This window comes from Silene latifolia, chromosome 2 (assembly GCF_048544455.1).
Source record: "Silene latifolia isolate original U9 population chromosome 2, ASM4854445v1, whole genome shotgun sequence".
Taxonomy (NCBI): domain Eukaryota; kingdom Viridiplantae; phylum Streptophyta; class Magnoliopsida; order Caryophyllales; family Caryophyllaceae; genus Silene; species Silene latifolia.
Genome location: NC_133527.1, coordinates 64,554,141 through 64,561,507, shown reverse-complemented (window position 1 = coordinate 64,561,507; position 7,367 = coordinate 64,554,141).

Here is a 7,367-nt window from a genome sequence, read left to right as displayed (position 1 = left end):
TATGACTCGTTGTGTGAACCATTTGTGCTTGTTAATTAGTCCTTGTTATTCGTTGTGTGAACTATTTTTCCTTGTCATGGTGACTTGTTGTTCTAACCATTTGTCCGTGTTAAATACTCCTTGTGACTCGTTGTGTAAAACATTTTTCCTTGTTCATAGTCCTTGTGACTTGTTGTGTAAACCATTTGTCCTTGTTCATTAGTACCTGTGACACGTTGTGTAATAATTTTGTCCTTATCATTGTGACTTGTTGTGCTAACCATTTATCCTTGTTCATTAGTCCTTGTGACTCGTTGTGTGTACCATTTGTCCTTGTCAATGGAACTTGATGTGCTAACCATTTGTCCTTGTTCATTAGTCTTTGAGACTTATTGTGGGAACGATTTGTCATTTTTTATTAGTCTTTATGACTCGTTGTGTGATCCATTTTTTCTTGTTTATTAGTCCTTGTGACTCGTTGTATGAACCATTTGTCCTTGTTCATTATTCCATGTGACTCGTTGTGTGAACCATTTGTCCTTGTCATTGTGACTTGTTGTGCCAACCATTTATCCTTGTTCATTAGTCATTGTGACTCGTTGTGTGAACCATTTATCCTTGTTCATAAACCTTGTGACTTGTTGTGTAAACCATTTGTCCTTGTTCATTAGTACCTTTGTCACGTTGTGTAATAATTTCGTCCTTATCATTGTGACTTGTTGTGCTAACCATTTATCCTTGTTCATTAGTCATTGTGACTCATTGTGTGAACCATTTGACCTTGTTCATTAGTCCTTGTGACTCGTTGTGTGTACCATTTGTCCTTGTCAATGGAACTTGATGTGCTAACCATTTGTCCTTGTTCATTAGTCTTTGAGACTCTTTGTGGGAACGATTTGTCATTTTTTATTAGTCCTTATGACTCGTTGTGTGATCCATTTTTTCTTGTTTATTAGTCCTTGTGACTCGTTGTATAAACCATTTGTCCTTGTTCATTATTCCATGTGACTCGTTGTGTGAACCATTTGTCCTTGTCATTGTGACTTGTTGTGCCAACCATTTATCCTTGTTCATTAGTCATTGTGACTCGTTGTGTGAACCATTTATCCTTGTTCATTAATCCTTGTGACTCGTTGTGTGAACCATTTGTCCTTGTTCATTATCCCTTGTGACTCGTTGTGTGAACCATTTGTCCTTGTTCTTTAGTCCTTGTGACTCGTTGTGTGAACCATTTGTGCTTATTAATTAGTCCTTGTGATTCGTTGAGTGAACTATTTGTCCTTGTCATGGTGACTTGTTTTTCTAACCATTTGTCCATGTTCATTAGTCCTTGTGACTCGTTGTGTGAACCACCTGTCCTTGTTCATTAGTCTATGAGACTTGTTGTTGAAACCATTTGTCCTTGTTCATTAGTCCTTGTGACTCATTGTGTGAACCATTTGTCCTTGTCAATGGAACTTCATGTGTTAACCATTTGTCCTTGTTCATTTGTCCTTGAGACTCTTTGTGTGAATCATTTGTCATTGTTCATTAATCCTTATGACTCGTTGTGTGATCCATTTTTCCTTGTTTATTAGTACTTGTGACTCGTTGTATGAACCCTTTGTCCTTGTTCATTAGTCCATGTGACTCGTTGTGTGAACCATTTGTACTTGTCATTGTGACTTGTTCACCTAACCATTTATCCTTGTTCGTTAGTCATTGCGACTCGTTGTGTGAACCATTTGTCCTTGTTCATTAGTCCTTGTGACTCGTTGTGTGAACCATTTGTCCTAGTTCATTAATCCTTGTGACTCGTTGTGTGAACCATTTGTCCGTGTTCATTATCCCTTGTGACTCATTGTGTGAACCATTTGTCCTTGTTCTTTAGTCCTTGTGACTTGTTGTGTAAACCATTTGTGCTTGTTAATTAGTCCTTGTGACTCGTTGTGTGATCCATTTGTCCTTGTCATGGTGACTTGTTGATCTAACCATTTGTCCTTGTTCATTAGTCCTTGTGACTCGTTGTGTGAACCATTTGCCCTTGTTCATTAGTTCTTGTGACTCGTTATGTAAACCATTTGTCCTTGTTAATTAGTCCTTGTGACTCATTGTGTGAACCATTTGTCCATGTTCTTTAGTCCTTATGACTCGTTGTGAGAACCATTTGTGCTTGTTAATTAGTCCTTGTTATTCGTTGTGTGAACTATTTTTCCTTGTCATGGTGACTTATTGTTCTAACCATTTGTCCGTGTTCAATAGTCCTTGTGACTCGTTGTGTAAAAAAATTTTCCTTGTTCTTAGTCCTTGTGACTTGCCATTTGTCCATGTTCTTTAGTCCTTATGACTCGTTGTGTGAACCATTTGTGCTTGTTAATTAGTCCTTGTTATTCGTTGTGTGAACTATTTTTACTTGTCATGGTGACTTGTTGTTCTAACCATTTGTCCGTGTTCAATAGTCCTTCTGACTCGTTGTGTAAAACATTTTTCCTTGTTCTTAGTCCTTGTGACTCATTGTGTAAACCATTTGTCCTTGTTCATTAGTCCTTGTGACTCGTTGTGTGAACCATTTGTCCATGTTCTTTAGTCCTTATGACTCGTTGTGTGAACCATTTGTGCTTGTTAATTAGTCCTTGTTATTCGTTGTGTGAACTATTTTTCCTTGTCATGGTGACTTGTTGTTCTAACCATTTGTCCGTGTTCAATACTCCTTGTGACTCGTTGTGTAAAACATTTTTCCTTGTTCTTAGTCCTTGTGACTTGTTGTGTAAACCATTTGTCCTTGTTCATTAGTACTTGTGACACGTTGTGTAATAATTTGGTCCTTATCATTGTGCCTTGTTGTGCTAACCATTTATCCTTGTTCATTAGTCATTGTGACTCATTGAACCATTTGACCTTGTTCATTTGTCTATGTGACTCGTTGTGTAAACCATTTGACCTTGTTCATTAGTCCTTGTGACTCGTTGTGTGAACCATTTGTCCTTGTCAATGGAACTTGATGTGCTAACCATTTGTCCTTGTTCATTAGTCTTTGAGACTCTTTGTGTGAACGATTTGTCATTGTTTATTAGTCCTTATGACTCGTTGTGTGATCCATTTTTTCTTGTTTATTAGTCCTTGTGACTCGTTGTATGAACCATTTATCCTTGTTCATTATTCCATGTGACTCGTTGTGTGAACCATTTGTCCTTGTCAATGTGACTTGTTGTGCCAACCATTTTTCCTTGTTCATTAGTCATTGTGACTCGTTGTGTGAACCATTTATCCTTGTTCATTAATCCTTGTGACTCGTTGCGTGAACCATTTGTCCTTGTTCATTATCCCTTGTGACTCTATGTGTGAACCATTTGTCCTTGTTCTTTAGTCCTTGTGACTCGTTGTGTGAACCATTTGTGCTTATTAATTAGTCCTTGTGATTCGTTGTGTGAACTATTTGTCCTTGTCATGGTGACTTGTTGTTCTAACCATTTGTCCACGTGTTCATTAGTCCTTGTGACTCGTTGTGTGAATCACTTGTCCTTGTTCATTAGTCTATGAGACTTGTTGTTGAAACCATTTGTCCTTGTTCATTAGTCCTTGTGACTCGTTGTGTGAACCATTTGTCCATGTTCTTTAGTCCTTATGACTCGTTGTGTGAACCATTTATGCTTGTTAATTAGTCCTTGTTATTCGTTGTGTGAACTATTTTTCCTTGTCATGGTGACTTGTTGTTCTAACCATTTGTCCGTGTTCAATACTCCTTGTGACTCGTTGTGTAAAACATTTTTCCTTGTTCTTAGTCCTTGTGACTTGTTGTGTAAACCATTTGTCCTTGTTCATTAGTACCTTTGTCACGTTGTGTAATAATTTTTTCCTTATCATTGTGACTTGTTGTGCTAACCATTTATCCTTGTTCATTAGTCATTGTGACTCATTGTGTGAACCATTTGACCTTGTTCATTAGTCCTTGTGACTCGTTGTGTGTACCATTTGTCCTTGTCAATGGAACTTGATGTGCTAACCATTTGTCCTTGTTCATTAGTCTTTGAGACTATGTGTGGGAACGATTTGTCATTTTTTATTAGTCCTTATGACTCATTGTGTGATCCATTTTTTCTTGTTTATTAGTCCTTGTGACTCGTTGTATGAACCATTTGTCCTTGTTCATTATTCCATGTGACTCGTTGTGTGAACCATTTGTCCTTGTCATTGTGACTTGTTGTGCCAACCATTTATCCTTGTTCATTAGTCATTGTGACTCGTTGTGTGAACCATTTATCCTTGTTCATTAATCCTTGTGACTCGTTGTGTGAACCATTTGTCCTTGTTCATTATCCCTTGTGACTCGTTGTGTGAACCATTTGTCCTTGTTCTTTAGTCCTTGTGACTCGTTGTGTGAACCATTTGTGCTTATTAATTAGTCCTTGTGATTCGTTGAGTGAACTATTTGTCCTTGTCATGGTGACTTGTTTTTCTAACCATTTGTCCATGTTCATTAGTCCTTGTGACTCGTTGTGTGAACCACCTGTCCTTGTTCATTAGTCTATGAGACTTGTTGTTGAAACCATTTGTCCTTGTTCATTAGTCCTTGTGACTCATTGTGTGAACCATTTGTCCTTGTCAATGGAACTTCATGTGTTAACCATTTGTCCTTGTTCATTTGTCCTTGAGACTCTTTGTGTGAATCATTTGTCATTGTTCATTAATCCTTATGACTCGTTGTGTGATCCATTTTTCCTTGTTTATTAGTACTTGTGACTCGTTGTATGAACCCTTTGTCCTTGTTCATTAGTCCATGTGACTCGTTGTGTGAACCATTTGTACTTGTCATTGTGACTTGTTCACCTAACCATTTATCCTTGTTCATTAGTCATTGCGACTCGTTGTGTGAACCATTTGTCCTTGTTCATTAGTCCTTGTGACTCGTTGTGTGAACCATTTGTCCTAGTTCATTAATCCTTGTGACTCGTTGTGTGAACCATTTGTCCGTGTTCATTATCCCTTGTGACTCATTGTGTGAACCATTTGTCCTTGTTCTTTAGTCCTTGTGACTTGTTGTGTAAACCATTTGTGCTTGTTAATTAGTCCTTGTGACTCGTTGTGTGATCCATTTGTCCTTGTCATGGTGACTTGTTGATCTAACCATTTGTCCTTGTTCATTAGTCCTTGTGACTCGTTGTGTGAACCATTTGCCCTTGTTCATTAGTTCTTGTGACTCGTTATGTAAACCATTTGTCCTTGTTCATTAGTCCTTGTAACTCATTGTGTGAACCATTTGTCCATGTTCTTTAGTCCTTATGACTCGTTGTGTGAACCATTTGTGCTTGTTAATTAGTCCTTGTTATTCGTTGTGTGAACTATTTTTCCTTGTCATGGTGACTTGTTGTTCTAACCATTTGTCCGTGTTCAATAGTCCTTGTGACTCGTTGTGTAAAAAAATTTTCCTTGTTCTTAGTCCTTGTGACTTGCCATTTGTCCATGTTCTTTAGTCCTTATGACTCGTTGTGTGAACCATTTGTGCTTGTTAATTAGTCCTTGTTATTCGTTGTGTGAACTATTTTTCCTTGTCATGGTGACTTGTTGTTCTAACCATTTGTCCGTGTTCAATAGTCCTTCTGACTCGTTGTGTAAAACATTTTTCCTTGTTCTTAGTCCTTGTGACTCATTGTGTAACCCATTTGTCCTTGTTCATTAGTCCTTGTGACTCGTTGTGTGAACCATTTGTCCATGTTCTTTAGTCCTTATGACTCGTTGTGTGAACCATTTGTGCTTGTTAATTAGTCCTTGTTATTCGTTGTGTGAACTATTTTTCCTTGTCATGGTGACTTGTTGTTCTAACCATTTGTCTGTGTTCAATACTCCTTGTGACTCGTTGTGTAAAACATTTTTCCTTGTTCTTAGTCCTTGTGACTTGTTGTGTAAACCATTTGTCCTTGTTCATTAGTACTTGTGACACGTTGTGTAATAATTTTGTCCTTATCATTGTGCCTTGTTGTGCTAACAATTTATCCTTGTTCATTAGTCATTGTGACTCATTGAACCATTTGACCTTGTTCATTTGTCTATGTGACTCGTTGTGTAAACCATTTGACCTTGTTCATTAGTCCTTGTGACTCGTTGTGTGAACCATTTGACCTTGTTCATTAGTCCTTGTTCATTTGTCTATGTATGGGAATATCGATTCGGTTGTAATTTTTATTGTGATCTCGCATCACCGTTTTGTAATTTAATAGATTTATTTTATTTTAGTTACAAATGTATAATAGGAAATTATGTAATTTGTTATGTAATTTTATTCATTCCGGAGTTCCAAAAGACGGATTTCTTCAAGAATGGCGATACATAAAGACGGTGTTACATCGAGATGCGTGCCACAACCGAAGTTCAAGGGACCAATGGAGTTGATTTCCGAATATGTAATAGTTAAATAGTTTTTCTATTTTAGGAAAGGCCATACTAGGATTTATTTATCTTTATGCTTGCATTTTATTATATGTCACATGCATCGCTAAATCGCCATAACTGAAACATGCATCTTTATTTTATCGAGTTTATCAACCGTGTCAATTAGAATTATCGTAGTTCACCGCTTTAGTTCACTTAAACGTGATAGATAATAAATTGACATGACCTCTCGCTAAAACAAACAATTGAGACATAGCCTTACCAAATAGTAGAAACCATGAAAACCTATTTCGCGAGGGAGTGCACTCGGCCCAACCGGGGTACAAACCTTGTTACGTAGGGGAAGTGGGTGATGAGTGTTAATCCACCGAGTTCATGTTAATGAGGGTTTCATCGGCCATACCGTGCCCAAGTTGATGTGGACTTGGATCATGGACACATTTATTCGAAATTTGGATTGAGCTCAACGGAAGTATTCGCGACCGTAGTTGCATGTGTTCCGGGCTATAGATAATTATTAGAGTAATTTTATCGACCAAGAGTTCTAGAAGTAGAATCGATTAAAACGTTAATCCACCGAATTATATTGATAAAGGTTTCATCGGCCATACCGTGCCTAAGTCGATATGAATTTGGGTCTTGGAATCATTTATCTAGTTGGGTAGAGGTCACTAGAAAAATGCATAAAACTTGTTTAAATCATACATTTTACAAGTATTATTAAAACGACATTTGTTTTACTCCTTATATTTTGTTTTGTAGACCACTTCTTTTTCATAACAAATGGCAACATCAACACCAACTCCTAATGCTACACCACACGCTAGTTCGTCTTGGCTCCGATCCTTTATGGATCGATGTAAACTTGAAAAGAATGGGTCAAATTTCTCCGAATGGGATGCCCAACTCAAATTAGCCGCCGAAGGTGACGACAAGCTTCGTTACCTTACCGAGGCCTCTCCACCCGAACCCTCCACTAGATCCACCGCGGCCACTAGGGAAGCATATGAGGCTTACCAAAA